Source organism: Lacerta agilis, chromosome 11 (assembly GCF_009819535.1).
Source record: "Lacerta agilis isolate rLacAgi1 chromosome 11, rLacAgi1.pri, whole genome shotgun sequence".
NCBI lineage: Eukaryota > Metazoa > Chordata > Lepidosauria > Squamata > Lacertidae > Lacerta > Lacerta agilis.
The window spans coordinates 1,487,658-1,500,642 of NC_046322.1; the positions used below are offsets into that span (position 1 = coordinate 1,487,658).

The 12,985-nt window shown below is 48.5% G+C and overlaps 1 protein-coding gene across 1 annotated transcript in view; it reads right to left on the reverse strand.

Moving 5' to 3' along the window:
* The window catches only part of IL11RA (interleukin 11 receptor subunit alpha), a 136,056-nt gene that overhangs the window by 99,415 nt on the left and 23,656 nt on the right, over nt 1–12,985 (reverse strand). The gene's annotated exons all lie outside the window — the stretch shown is intronic.

The following is a 12,985-nucleotide window of genomic DNA, read 5'->3' on the forward strand; positions in this document are numbered from 1 at the left end:
ACAACTCCCACCTTCCGCGTCTGTTTAGAGCCCCAATGTCCAGTGATTTTGATTTCCAGGAAAGCCTTTCAGTGCTGACTCATCTACCGAGGCATAATTAATATTTTCTTAAGTGCCTAACAACAAAAGCACCCGAGAGGCCATATAAAACGGAGAATTAAAAACCAGCCACAAAACTCGGCCAAGAGAGCTGCATATTTAAACAGGTGCAGGAGCAAAGAGCAAGGGGGGCGCGCGAAGAATAACAGAACTGTAGGTGGAAGGGACCCCAGCGGTCATCCAGCCCAACCCCCTTCAATGCAAGAATCACAGCTAATGTGCGAATCAGCCCAAGGCCACCAGCCAAACTTGTTGATGGATTGGCTGTTTCCTTATTAGCTTGCAAAGTCCGCTGATGAGTTTGACCTTCCAAAACTGGAACGTGATTCATGGCGAAAGGCTGGATCCGCTCTGAAATTCAATCTCCTCTCTCCTAGCGGCAGGGGAAAGGGACCCGGGGATTTAAAAACCCTTCCTTCACACTTGTGTTGGAGTTAGGGGTGGGAAGCAGCTGCTTGGATCTCTAAGCTGGAAAAGCAATAATCAAGCTTGCTATTCATCTGCTGTTTGTGCCTACTGTTCGCCCAGATCTATTTGCATTCTAGGGATTGCTGACACTCACTGTTACTTGTTAATATGTGTCCAGATGTTTTGGTTTTTGCATCTCCCATAATCCCCAGGATTGGCTTAGATTGATAGAGCTGTCTTACCTGGAGCTGAAATATTTTAGAACGGAGCTGTTCAGAATTTCATTGTTTATTTACATGTTATGCTGATTTCTGCTGGAATTGTTCTGCTGTGGTTTTTTTTTAAACACCTTGTATTTGTGGTTTAAGCAGAGTTTCCCAGGGAGTTGCATTTAAATTAAATGGAGGGATTCGGGTGCATTCTGGAACATTAGGTTTGTTCAATTAAAGCGGATTTAAAAGCTCTGTTGCCCTACAGCAACAAACCCACAAAAAAAAGAGAGAGGCTTTTTGCAGTCAGGAAAGTGATGGGTATACGGACTGAAAGGGGAACAAATGTTTAATGGGAAGGTGTATGAACTCCCTGCAAGCAAATCAGGATGAATAAGAACGCAAGGAGATCAAAGCTGGATCAGGCCAGTGACCCATCTAGTTCAGCATTTTCTTCCCAAAGTGACCAACCAGGTGCCCATTTTGGGATCCAAGCACAAGAGCCCTCTCCCCTCCCATTCCCCCCCCCCAGCAACTGGGATTCAGAAGCATGGCTGCCCCGAGAGCCCTTTCTTTGTCTAGGTATTTGTCCAATCCTCTTGTAAAGCCATCCAAGTCGGTGGACACCACTGGCTCCTGTGGCAGGGAGTTCCATAGTTTAAAGAAGCCCTTTCTTGTATCTGAATCTTTCAACATTCAGCTTCCTTGGGCGTCCAAGAGAGCCAGTGTAGTGCAGTGTTTAAGAGCAGTGGACTCGTACTCTGGGGAACCAGGTTCGCATCTCCGCTCCTCCACATGTACAGTAGCTGCTGGGTGACCTTGGGCTAGTCACACTTCTCTGAAGTCTCTCAGCCCCACTGTTATGTACTGAGCCTCACCCCACAGAGTGTTTGTTGTGGGGGAGGAAGGGAAAGGAGAATGTTAGCCGCTTGGAGACTCCTTCGGGTAGTGATAAAGCGGGATATCAAATCCAAACTCCTCCTCTTTTAGTGCATGCCTTGCAGAATTTTATAAACTTCCACCCTTCTGCCTCTCGTTCGCCTTTGCTCTAAAACGCTGAGCAAACAGCTCATCTGAGAGACTCTTTGGACAAAGGGCTCAATTTGTTAACCTATGAACATGGAAAGAGCTTGCTGGATCAGGCCAATGGCCCTTCTGCTGTTGTACTTAAAACTCGGGGGGGGGGAGGTGATGGAAAGGTCCAGTTTTCTGTTTTAAATTTCCTGCTCTGAACCCCTCTCCCAACTCTGAGGTACTTCTCCTCTCCTGGTATGATTCCTGGATTGCCCGGGGTTGGACTAGATGACCGTCTGGGTCCCTTCTATGATTCTAAGTGTGGAAGATCCCTTCTCTTCTTCCACCAAGCTTCCTGAGTTTCACCTGGTCCCTATCATCGCCAGCCAATATCCTCCATCAACTCAGCTCCTCTGGGTAGCTCCATCCTCCGTAGGGATACAGGGAGTCCTTTCAACAAGGACCGCATCAATTCTGCACTCTTGCAAACCTGCACACCTCGCCACTGACGCCGGGAAACTGTTAAATGAGAAAATACAGCCATTTCACGGAGCCTGAAAACCACGTGTGAACAAAGAGGAAAATCCTCCCACTCCTGAGCGGCTTTCAACAAAACAAACGATGGCGAGGCACAGCCAGCAATGACTCAGTTTCAGCGCCTCCTGTTCTCCTGCGGTCGGGGCCATGTGGATTTTTACACCGAACCCCCCCCCCCCGCCCCAAATTCTGCAATCAGAATAAGTTAGGAAAATTACTTAATTTTTTCCCTCCAAATTGCTTCCAGATGCAACATCTGGGTTTCTGCAAAATCTGAGATCTGTTGGGTTTTTTTGGCAGCTGCTGGGACTACAGAGTGGCAGACGTTTCACAAAGCATGGGGAGCGGGGCGACAAGGTGTTGTTCAGTCGTTCAGTCGTGTCGGACTCTTCGTGACCCCATGGACCAGAGCACGCCAGGCACGCCTATCCTTCACTGCCTCTCGCAGTTTGGCCAAACTCATGTTAGTAGCTTCGAGAACACTGTCCAACCATCTCATCCTCTGTCGTCCCCTTCTCCTTGTGCCCTCCATCTTTCCCAACATCAGGGTCTTTTCTAGGGAGTCTTCTCTTCTCATGAGGTGGCCAAAGTACTGGAGTCTCAACTTCAGGATCTGTCCTTCTAGTGAGCACTCAGGGCTGATTTCTTTGAGAATGGATAGGTTTGATCTTCTTGCAGTCCATGGGACTCTCAAGAGTCTCCTCCAGCACCACAATTCAAAAGCATCAATTCTTCGGCGATCAGCCTTCTTGATGGTCCAGCTCTCACTTCCGTACATTACTACTGGGAAAACCATAGCTTTAACTATACGGACCTTTGTCGGCAAGGTGATGTCTCTGCTTTTTAAGATGCTGTCTAGGTTTGTCATTGCTTTTCTCCCAAGAAGCAGGCGTCTTCTAATTTCGTGACTGCTGTCACCATCTGCAGTGATCATGGAACCCAAGAAAGTGAAATCTCTCACTGCCTCCATTTCTTCCCCTTCTATTTGCCAGGAGGTGATGGGACCAGTGGCCATGATCTTAGTTTTTTTGATGTTGAGCTTCAGACCATATTTTGCGCTCTCCTCTTTCACCCTCATTAAAAGGTTCTTTAATTCCTCCTCACTTTCTGCCATCAAGGTAGTATCATCAGCATATCTGAGGTTGTTGATATTTTTCCCGGCAATCTTAATTCCGGTTTGGGATTCATCCAGTCCAGCCTTTCGCATGATGAATTCTGCATATAAGTTAAATAAGCAGGGGGACAATATACAGCCTTGTCGTACTCCTTTCCCAATTTTGAACCAATTAGTTGTTCCATATCCAGTTCTAACTGTAGCTTCTTGTACCACATAGAGATTTCTCAGGAGACAAATGAGGTGATCCGGCACTCCCATTTCTTTAAGAACTTGCCATAGTTTGCTGTGGTCGACACAGTCAAATGCTTTTGCGTAGTCAATGAAGCAGAAGTAGATGTTTTTCTGGAACTCTCTAGCTTTCTCTATAATCCAGCGCATGTTTGCAATTTGGTCTCTGGTTCCTCTGCCCCTTCGAAATCCAGCTTGCACTTCTGGGAGTTCTCGGTCCACATACTGCTTAAGCCTGCCTTGTAGAATTTTAAGCATAACCTTGCTAGCGTGTGAAATGAGTGCAATTGTGCGGTAGTTGGAGCATTCTTTGGCACTGCCCTTCTTTGGGATTGGGATGTAGACTGATCTTCTCCAATCCTCTGGCCACTGCTGAGTTTTCCAAACTTGCTGGCATATTGAGTGTAGCACCTTAACAGCGTCATCTTTTAAATTTTTAAATAGTTCAGCTGGAATATCATCACTTCCACTGGCCTTGTTGTTAGCAAGGCTTTCTAAGGCCCATTTGACTTCACTCTCCAGGATGTCTGGCTCAAGGTCAGCAACCACATTACCTGGGGTGTATGAGACCTCCATATCTTTCTGGTATAATTCCTCTGTGTATTCTTGCCACCTCTTCTTGATGTCTTCTGCTTCTGTTAGGTCCTTTCCTCTTTTGTCCTTAATTGTGGTAATCTTTGTACGAAATCTTCCTTTCATATCTCCAATTTTCTTGAACAAGTCTCTGGTTTTTCCCATTCTGTTATTTTCCTCTATTTCTTTGCATTGCTCGTTTAGAAAGGCCCTCTTGTCTCTCCTTGCTATTCTTTGGAAATCTGCATTCAATTTACTGTATCTTTCACGATCTCCCTCGCATTTTGCTTGCCTTCTCTCCCCCGCTATTTGTAAGGCCTCATTGGACAGCCACTTTGCTTTCTTGCATTTCTTTTTCATTGGGATGGTTTTCGTTGCTGTCTCCTGTATAATGTTACGAGCCTCCATCCATAGTTCTTCAGGCACTCTATCCACCAAATCTAAATCCTTAAACCTGTTCTTCACTTCAACTGTGTATTCATAAGGAATTTGATTTAGATTGTATCTTACTGGCCCAGTGGTTTTTCCTACTTTCTTCAGTTTAAGCTGGAATTTTGCTATAAGAAGCTGGTGATCTGAGCCACAGTCAGCTCCAGGTCTTGTTTTTGCTGAGTGTATAGAGCTTCTCCATCTTTGGCTGCAGAGAATATAATCAATCTGATTTCGATGTTGCCCATCTGGTGATGTCCATGTGTAGAGTCGTCTCTTGTGTTGTTGGAAAAGAGTGTTTGTGATGACCAGCTTGTTCTCTTGACAGAACTCTATTAGCCTTTGCCCTGCTTCATTTTGAACTCCAAGGCCAAACTTGCCAGTTGTTCCTTTTATCTCTTGACTCCCTACTTTAGCATTCCAATCCCCTATAATGAGAAGAACATCCTTCTTTGGTGTCATTTCTATAAGGTGTTGTAAGTCTTCATAGAATTGATCAATTTCAGTTTCTTCAGCACTGGTAGTTGGTGCATAAACTTGGATTACTGTGATGTTAAAAGGTCTGCCTTGGATTCGTATCGAGATCATTCTATCATTTTTGAAATTGCATCCCAGTACAGCTTTCGCCACTCTTTTGTTGACTATGAGGGCCACTCCATTTCTTTTACGGGATTCCTGCCCACAGTAGTAGATATGATAGTCATCCGAACTGAATTCGCCCATTCCTGTCCATTTAGTTCACTGATGCCTAGGATGTCAATGTTTATTCTTGCCATCTCATTTTTTACCACATCCAGCTTTCCAAGGTTCATGGTTCTTACATTCCAGGTTCCTATGCAATACTTTTCTTTACAGCATTGGACTTTCCTTTCGCTTCCAGGCATATCAGCAACTGAGCGTCCTTTCGGCTTTGGCCCAGCCGCTTCATCAGCTCTGGATCTACTTGTACTTGTCCTCCGCTCTTCCCCAGTAGCATGTTGGACGCCTTCCGACCTGAGGGGCTCATCTTCCAGCGTCATATCTTTTATATGCCTGTTGTCTTTGTCCATGGAGTTTTCTTGGCAGGGATACTGGAGCGGCTTGCCAGTTCCTACTCCAGGTGGATCACGTTTGGTCCAAACTCTCTACTATGACCTGTCCATCTTGACCTGTCCATAGCTTCCCTGAGTAATTCAAGCCCCTTCGCCACGACAAGGCAGTGATCCATGAAGGGGCAGTGATCCATGAAGGGGGCAGTGATCCATGGGGGGAGGCAAATAAGATTTATGGAACGCAGAGGTGGGAGGGGGCTGTAAAGGAAATGGGCAGGTTGTTTTGGGTGCTGGTCTGTCAGAAATATATCTGCCGCCGTTCAGCAGAACTTCTGGGACAGTTTGCAGAAATATGATAATACGGTTTCAGGTGTGGCGGGGGGTCAGTCTGGATCAGGCCAATGGCGCATCTACTCCAGCATCCTGTTCTCACGGTGGCCAACCAACGGGAAACCTGGGATCAGGACCTGAGCACGGGACACTTCTCCCCAGCAAATGGGGTTCGGAAGCATGGGGCCTCTGACAGCAGAGCACAGCGTTCATTCCAGAGAGCGTGTGCTGGAAAAGCTGCTCCCTGGCCGTGCACTGACCCTTTCGTTTCCAACAAGTAAAAGGTAAGATTCTGCACCCCTCTGCTGCTAACGTCAAGTCCACACTTTGCAAGAGCACGCATACCCTTGCCCACAATTTGGGGCCTTCAACAGCCTCCTCCCAGCAGCAGCCGCATTTCCAAGAGATTTTCGCCTCCCTTTCCTTTCCCCCTGGTCCTGTAAAGGCAATGCGAATCATCGCACGCACGGATCCAGCGCAGGAGGGTCTGGCTCGGCTTGCAGGAGGACGACCTGCCCAAACAACTCCCTGGCCGGCCATTAGTGGAGATTGCTTCTGCCTGCGTAGGGCACAATCTCAATCTCCACTTCCGATGCAGCAAGAAGAGGCTACCCTGCAGTTAAGGAGGCAGAGAGGCAGCGCAGCAGCCAGGCAGAATCAAGTTCCCCAGGAGCCCCTCTAGAGTAAGTTTCCCCCTTGGCCACCATCGCTCCCTCTCTTTCAACCCTTGGTGACCACTCAACACAGCCCACCCCCACAGAGAAACAGGAGGTCTGGACCGTCGGCACCAAGCTACGGTCAAGGAAGGGTTTTAACAGGGCAGGAGCACAATCTGAACCTGATACCGCCGGAGCTCGGAAGTTGAACGCCTTGCGAGTCGAACGTTTTGGCTCCCGAATGCCACAAACCCGGATGTGAGTGTTCCGGTTTGCGAATGTTCTTTGGAACTCAAACGTCCGACGCGGGTTCCGATTGGCTGCAGGAGCTTCCTGCAACCAATCAGAAGCCGCGCCTCGGTTTCTGAACATTTTGGAAGTCAAACGGACTTCTGGAACGGATTCCAAGGGGTGGAAGGGAGATAAAATTCCATCAAAAGAGGAGTGGCAAGGAAAACTGTTAGGATATATGGAAGGAGCATATATGACGGGGGAAATAGAGATCGACCGATCCAAAAGTTTAAAGAGGAGTGGAAGACGTGTAGACGATATCTAAAAGAACAGTGTCCCCATATAAAAACTTTAGAATGCTTCGATTAACTCTCAAATAGAAATGAGGTAAAAAGAATACAAACAAGATTTAGTACAGATAAAATTTATTGGAACATGAGGCAAGGAATCGAGTAAACAAGGACCCACATCATGGAAGTTGGAAGTCGGAATATTTTTGTGTGTTGGCGAAGCAGTGTTACATATGTTTGTTTGTAAAAGATGTATCAGATATATATATATATTGTATAAAAAAGACAAAGAAGAAAAGAAAACCCTGCTTTTAAGTGTCTTTCACTGATGTATTTAATGTTCCTTTCATTTTCCTGTAAATTCCTTAGGAGGTTCTGTTTTATTTCTGTTTGTTGCATTCATATTCCACCTCTTTCTCCAAGGAGCTCAAGAGGGCACACGTGGTTCTCCCCACAACAACAACAACCCTGCGAGGTAGGTTAGGCTAAGAGGCAGTGACTGCCCCCCCCAAGGTCACTTCATGGGTAAGCAGGGATTCGAACCCTGTCCTCCCAGGTCCCAGTCCGACACACTAACCACGGCACCACACTCAAGCAGTATATAAATGCTGTTAAACAAAGAAAAATAAACAGAGACCCAAGCCCCACAAGTCAGAAACGGGCTTGGGGCAGACGGTGGAAAGGCTTCTTTCAGCACCGCAAGCCGGCTGTATTTTGGCAAGCGCCGCTGGACCTGCAGCAGCAGACTTTCGGGCAGGTCGGATCGATGTTAATGTGCATGTTGAAGAGGAGAAAACACGGCTCCATCGGTTAGCTGCCAGCCCTCAGTGGCGCAGCAGAGCAGAAAGCTGCCCCTGCCGCACACTCCATTATCTGGAGAGGACGTGGTCCTTGGAGGGGAGGACAAGGCCAGTAATTAAGCTCTTGCCGGCACCATAAACCACGCTGACAGCAGCAAGGACGGCAGGTTGGATGAGCAGCCAAGAATTGATGGCCGGCGGCCAGCCAGGTGCGAGGAGCTGCAGAAGGGCCTGGGGCGCCCAGCGTCAGGTCCCAGGCAGAGACTTAAAGCAGCTCAGGGGACCTGCATAGTCCTGCTGAGCCTCCTCCCACCCGGTGCCCCTCGGGGTACTTTGGGATGACAACTCCCAGAGCAGGGGCGTAGCAAGGTAAATTGGTACCCGGGGACAAAAAAATTGTCCCCCCCCCACAGGAGAAGGAAGGTCAGGTGGAACCCGGTGCGGAAAATTTCTTGTCACCACCCCCATTGATCCCCCCCCCCCGCAAAAATGGTTTTACGATATTTCATATTTTCTTACAAAGGAACAATAACAAGTAATAATAATAAAAAAACTTTTATTTATATCCCGCCCTCCCCGGCCAAAGTCGGGCTCAGGGTGGCTAACATCAGATACATAACATTGGTATAAAATCAAACAGTAATTAAATTACCTCCTAAAAACATCTCAGAATCAAATTAAAGTCTAATTAGATGGCTTTCCACAGGGTTAGGGTTGGGAACAGTAAGTGCTCCACTGAACTGAAATTTCAGCCTTCACGACATAGGAAAACAGCCAAGTGAACAGCTATTTTGGTGGAGAAGGGTCAAGATATTAACCGATATGTATGAAATTTCATATATAGCTATATAATCCCTAGTATAGTAAGATGAGAACTTTGGAGCAGGCATTTTTTTTTAAAAAAGTTTTTTTTATGAACCGCCCTAGTAGGGTAGTAATTGTTCCTTGATAATTTGTCACCCCTCCATTATGGAACCTGGGGTGGTCCGCCCCCTACGCCCCCCCTTGCTACACCCCTGTCCCAGAGACCCCCCCAGGCAGCAGGGGAGGAAGACTCTTCTGGGCTGCAGCTTTGCCCCTGCGTCTGCTCTGCGAAAACGTCCATGCAAAAGCGGGAAATTGGGGAACGCCAAGGAGAGGGATACAGAAACTGCAGGACCAGCGTGGAAAGCGGCGAAAGGAAATTGTGGATAGAGAAGGAAGTGGACACAGAAGTGTGTTTGGTTTTTTTCTCCCACTCTCTCGGCTCCAGAACTCAGGGGACGCCTAGCAAAATGGGCAGGTTCAAAATAAGACAGAGGGAAATGTTATTTTGGAAAGCAGGCAAGTTGACTGATGGAACAGTCACTGTCACAGAGAAGGTGGCGGCTACTGTTCTGATGGCATAACAAGTCCTGTTCTCCATGAATTTGCCGAAAGTTTCAGAGGCCTCTGTGTACGGGTTGCTGAGGTCCAGAGGCTGCTGGGCCCAATGGGCTGATCCCACAGCCAGTCTCTTAAGGTGGCGGACTCTCCTTCATTTGAGGTTTTAAGCAAAGGTTGGAGAGCCACCTGGCAGGGATTCTTTAGTTGAAATTCCTGCATCGCAGGGGGTCGGACTAGATGACCCTGGGGGTCCCTTCCAACTCCACAATTCCACGAATTCAAGTCAACCAGACCAAGGCATTAAAGCCGGCACACATAGATATCCTTTAACGTGGATTAACTGATCAGCACCCACAACCAGAACAGCAATAGGAACTGGCCAGAGATATTTGTTGAGAGGGAAGGAGAGGCAGGCGAGGGGCCTGGAGACAGACAGGGAGCATCGGGGAGTTTCGGAGAGAGCCACTCTTTCATTCTGTACAGCAGCCATTTTCAGATGCAGCCCACACAGGAGACAGCTGACTGACCAAAAGTGGAAACAGCCGGGAGAAGGGCGGCAGTTTTGTGGAACCAGTCAGGAATTTTCCAGACCAATCGATTAAGTTAATCTGAAGTCTGGCTGGAAGCCCTTCTGAGCAAGTTCTTCCTGCCTGCAGAGACGGGCAAAGCACCCCTGTTTTCTAACCAAACCAGTTGAAAGGAGCGAAGGTAAATGCTGGGGTTCCCTTCTTTTCCTTGAAGCAGGAATGCTGTACCCCGATGTGCAAGGCTCCTTAGAAAGGAGTGGCTGGGGAAATCCAGCCAGATGGGCGGGGTACAAATAATAATAATAATAATAATAATAATAATAATAATAATAATAATAATAATAATATTCTCCTGCAAAAACATTGCAACGCCTTGCATGAATTCCGCATGAACCAGCCATTTATTTTTATTTGTCTTTTTTTGAGAAGGGCTTCCTCTCTCATCCGCCTTGGGGATCTGAGGTTGCTCTGGAGGAACGATTTTGCTTTGTGCACCAAACCCCGACACGCAGGAGGCTCCGTTTGTGCAAAGCGCCATGCTGGGGGAGATGCGGCGCAAGAGGAGCACACAGCTGCCTCCATTTGCAGAGAGCTCCCTGCTGTAGCACAAACCAGAGATTTATCTCCCCTGCCAAGGCTGTGCCAACAGCTACAGCGGCATTAGCCAGGAAACCGGGGGGGGGGGAGGGAGGGGGGAAGGAAATATGGTGCGGAATTCAGCTCAGAGGTTCGGAAAGGACTCGATCCTCCTTGCATGAGTTGCACCATTCAGACTGCCAGGCTGACAGAGGTGCAAGAGGAGGGGGGAGGAAGCTTCAGCTTAGGCTATTTCCCTCCTCGGCCTTCTGTTTAGATGTTTTCGGAGTTAGGTCAGCATTGCTAGGGAATCTCCCAAGGCAACAGAGAAGCTCTCAGATCCGCCGCTGCAGCCGTCTGGAGCTATGCAGGCTCTTCTCACAGTAATAAAAGGATGGGGTTGGGGGGTTAGAAGGGATCCCACGAAAGGCAAAGTGTGGGTGCTAATGGGGCCAGAGGCAGGGGATGCCCCTAGGTTTGAGCTAAGGGCAGTCAAGGATGCCCAGAATCTGCGGGATCTGAGAAGATTCCAGAGGGAGGAAGTTCTTCCCCTCCTGCCAAAGAAGAGCCAGACGTTTTCAACCACCGCTGTCTTGGAAGCAGTGGCGTACGGAGCCGCTTTGCCGCCTGGAGTGGCAAATGCGGGGGCACCCCCGGGGGTGGAGTGCCGCTCCGTAGCGCGTGCGTCGTGACGCCACAACGCACATGCGCTACGGAGCGCAGTCTGTCCGGGCTGCCGGGCGCAAGTAGAGAGTTGCTGTGCGAGCAGCCACTGCATGGAAGTGGTGCCGGGTGGTGGCTTGTTAGTCGCGGGGGGGTGGGGTGGCGCCGAGTGTCACCCCCCTCCAGGCTGGAACCGGCTGGAACCGGGGGCATGCCGCTCTCAACGCCCCCACCTTCCTACGCCACTGCTTGGAAGGGGAGATTGCAGGGTAACAGAGAATGGCAGAATCAGAAGGGGCCCCCCAGGGTCATCTAGTCCAGCCCCCTGCAACGCAGGAATCACATCTGAAGACTGAGATTCAAGAAAGGATCCCTGACAGGTGCCCCACCCAACCTCTGTGAAAAGAAAACCTCCAATGAACCATAGAATCATAGGATTGTAGAGCTGGAAGGGTCCACCAAGGGTCCTCTAGTCCAACCCCCTGCAATGCAGGAATCTCAGCTCAAGAATCCCTGATGCCCCCCGCCCACCTCTGCCTAAAATCCTCCAAGGAAGGAGAGTTCTTTCTGATTTGAACAGGGTAGCAGGTTGCTCAGGGATTCTCTCAGGCATTTCCCCATAAACCTGATGGCTGTTTTTAAGGGGGGTGGGGGGGAGCAACAAAAAACTTCCCAAAGATATGAAGAACGCGGCTCCAAGTCACATTCCCCCACCTCCCTGCAACCGAACTCTATTGCATTGGGTTTTAGCATTACTGTACTAAGAAGGTCTTGTGAAGGTTCCCTAAACTTTCCGGCATTTATATGCCGAGTTGGCCAGATAAAAATAATGCGTCTTGCCTGAAATTCCTAAAAGATGCAAATCTCCACCCTGGGGGAGCTGCTCCATCCCCTTGATCCCTTGATCATTTTTGTGGCCCTTTCCTGAACATTTTCCAACTCTAGGATATCCTTTTTGAGGCAAGGAGACCAGAACTGAAAACGGTCTATATTATTATTATTATTATTATTATTATTATTATTATTATTATTATTACTGCCCTATACCCGCAAAAATTCATACTAACCACAAAATACATACTAAAAATGAAAACAACAACCCAATAGCACCCCTCCTTCATGACATTTTTCTGCAGCACTTTTTAACACTCCTCCTCCTTCAGAATTCTCCAGCGCTCTCTAGCTTGGATTCCTTTCTGTTTCCATTTATGGCAGCGATGGGCATGCAAAGGGTTGTATTCCAGCTGCACAAAGAAAGCCGGTTTTTCCACATGGTGCAGCCGCTGCTCAAGCTGCAGAGGGTGACAGGTTCTTGCATTTACCGGGGGTTGGACTGGATGACCCTTTGGGTCCCTTCCAACTCCACGATTCTGTGATTTTCAGCGCATCGCAGCCCCTGTACCCTTGCTACATCATGGCACCAGGGTGCTTGCAATGATGGCTAAAAGACTGCTCACACCACCACCAAAAATAAAACTCAAACACTTTAATGCACAGCACACCCTGTCCAATAGAGTCCAGTATTGCCTACTCTGGCAGGCAGAAGCTCTTCAGGATCACAGGCAGAAAAGAAGAGGTTTTTCCTATCGCTTAATACCAGAAATCCAGAGTTTAACTGTAGGTGCTGGAGACGGAGCCCTTCTGCATGAGAGGCAGCTGTTCTGCCGGCGAGCAACGGCTCTATTATCGCCTGTCCCCTTCCTCCACCGAACCTTGGACGAAGCAGAAGGCATTATGCAAACTCACCATTTGCACAATCCATGCCCAGAGCTCAGAGCGAGGCTCCTTGGAAACTACACTGGGGTCTCATTGTCACAGATTTCACACTGCCTCAGCGAGAGCGGGGAGGCAAGCGAGGGAGCAGGAGCAAGCAAGCAAGGGGAGCCAGGCTGAGCGGCATAC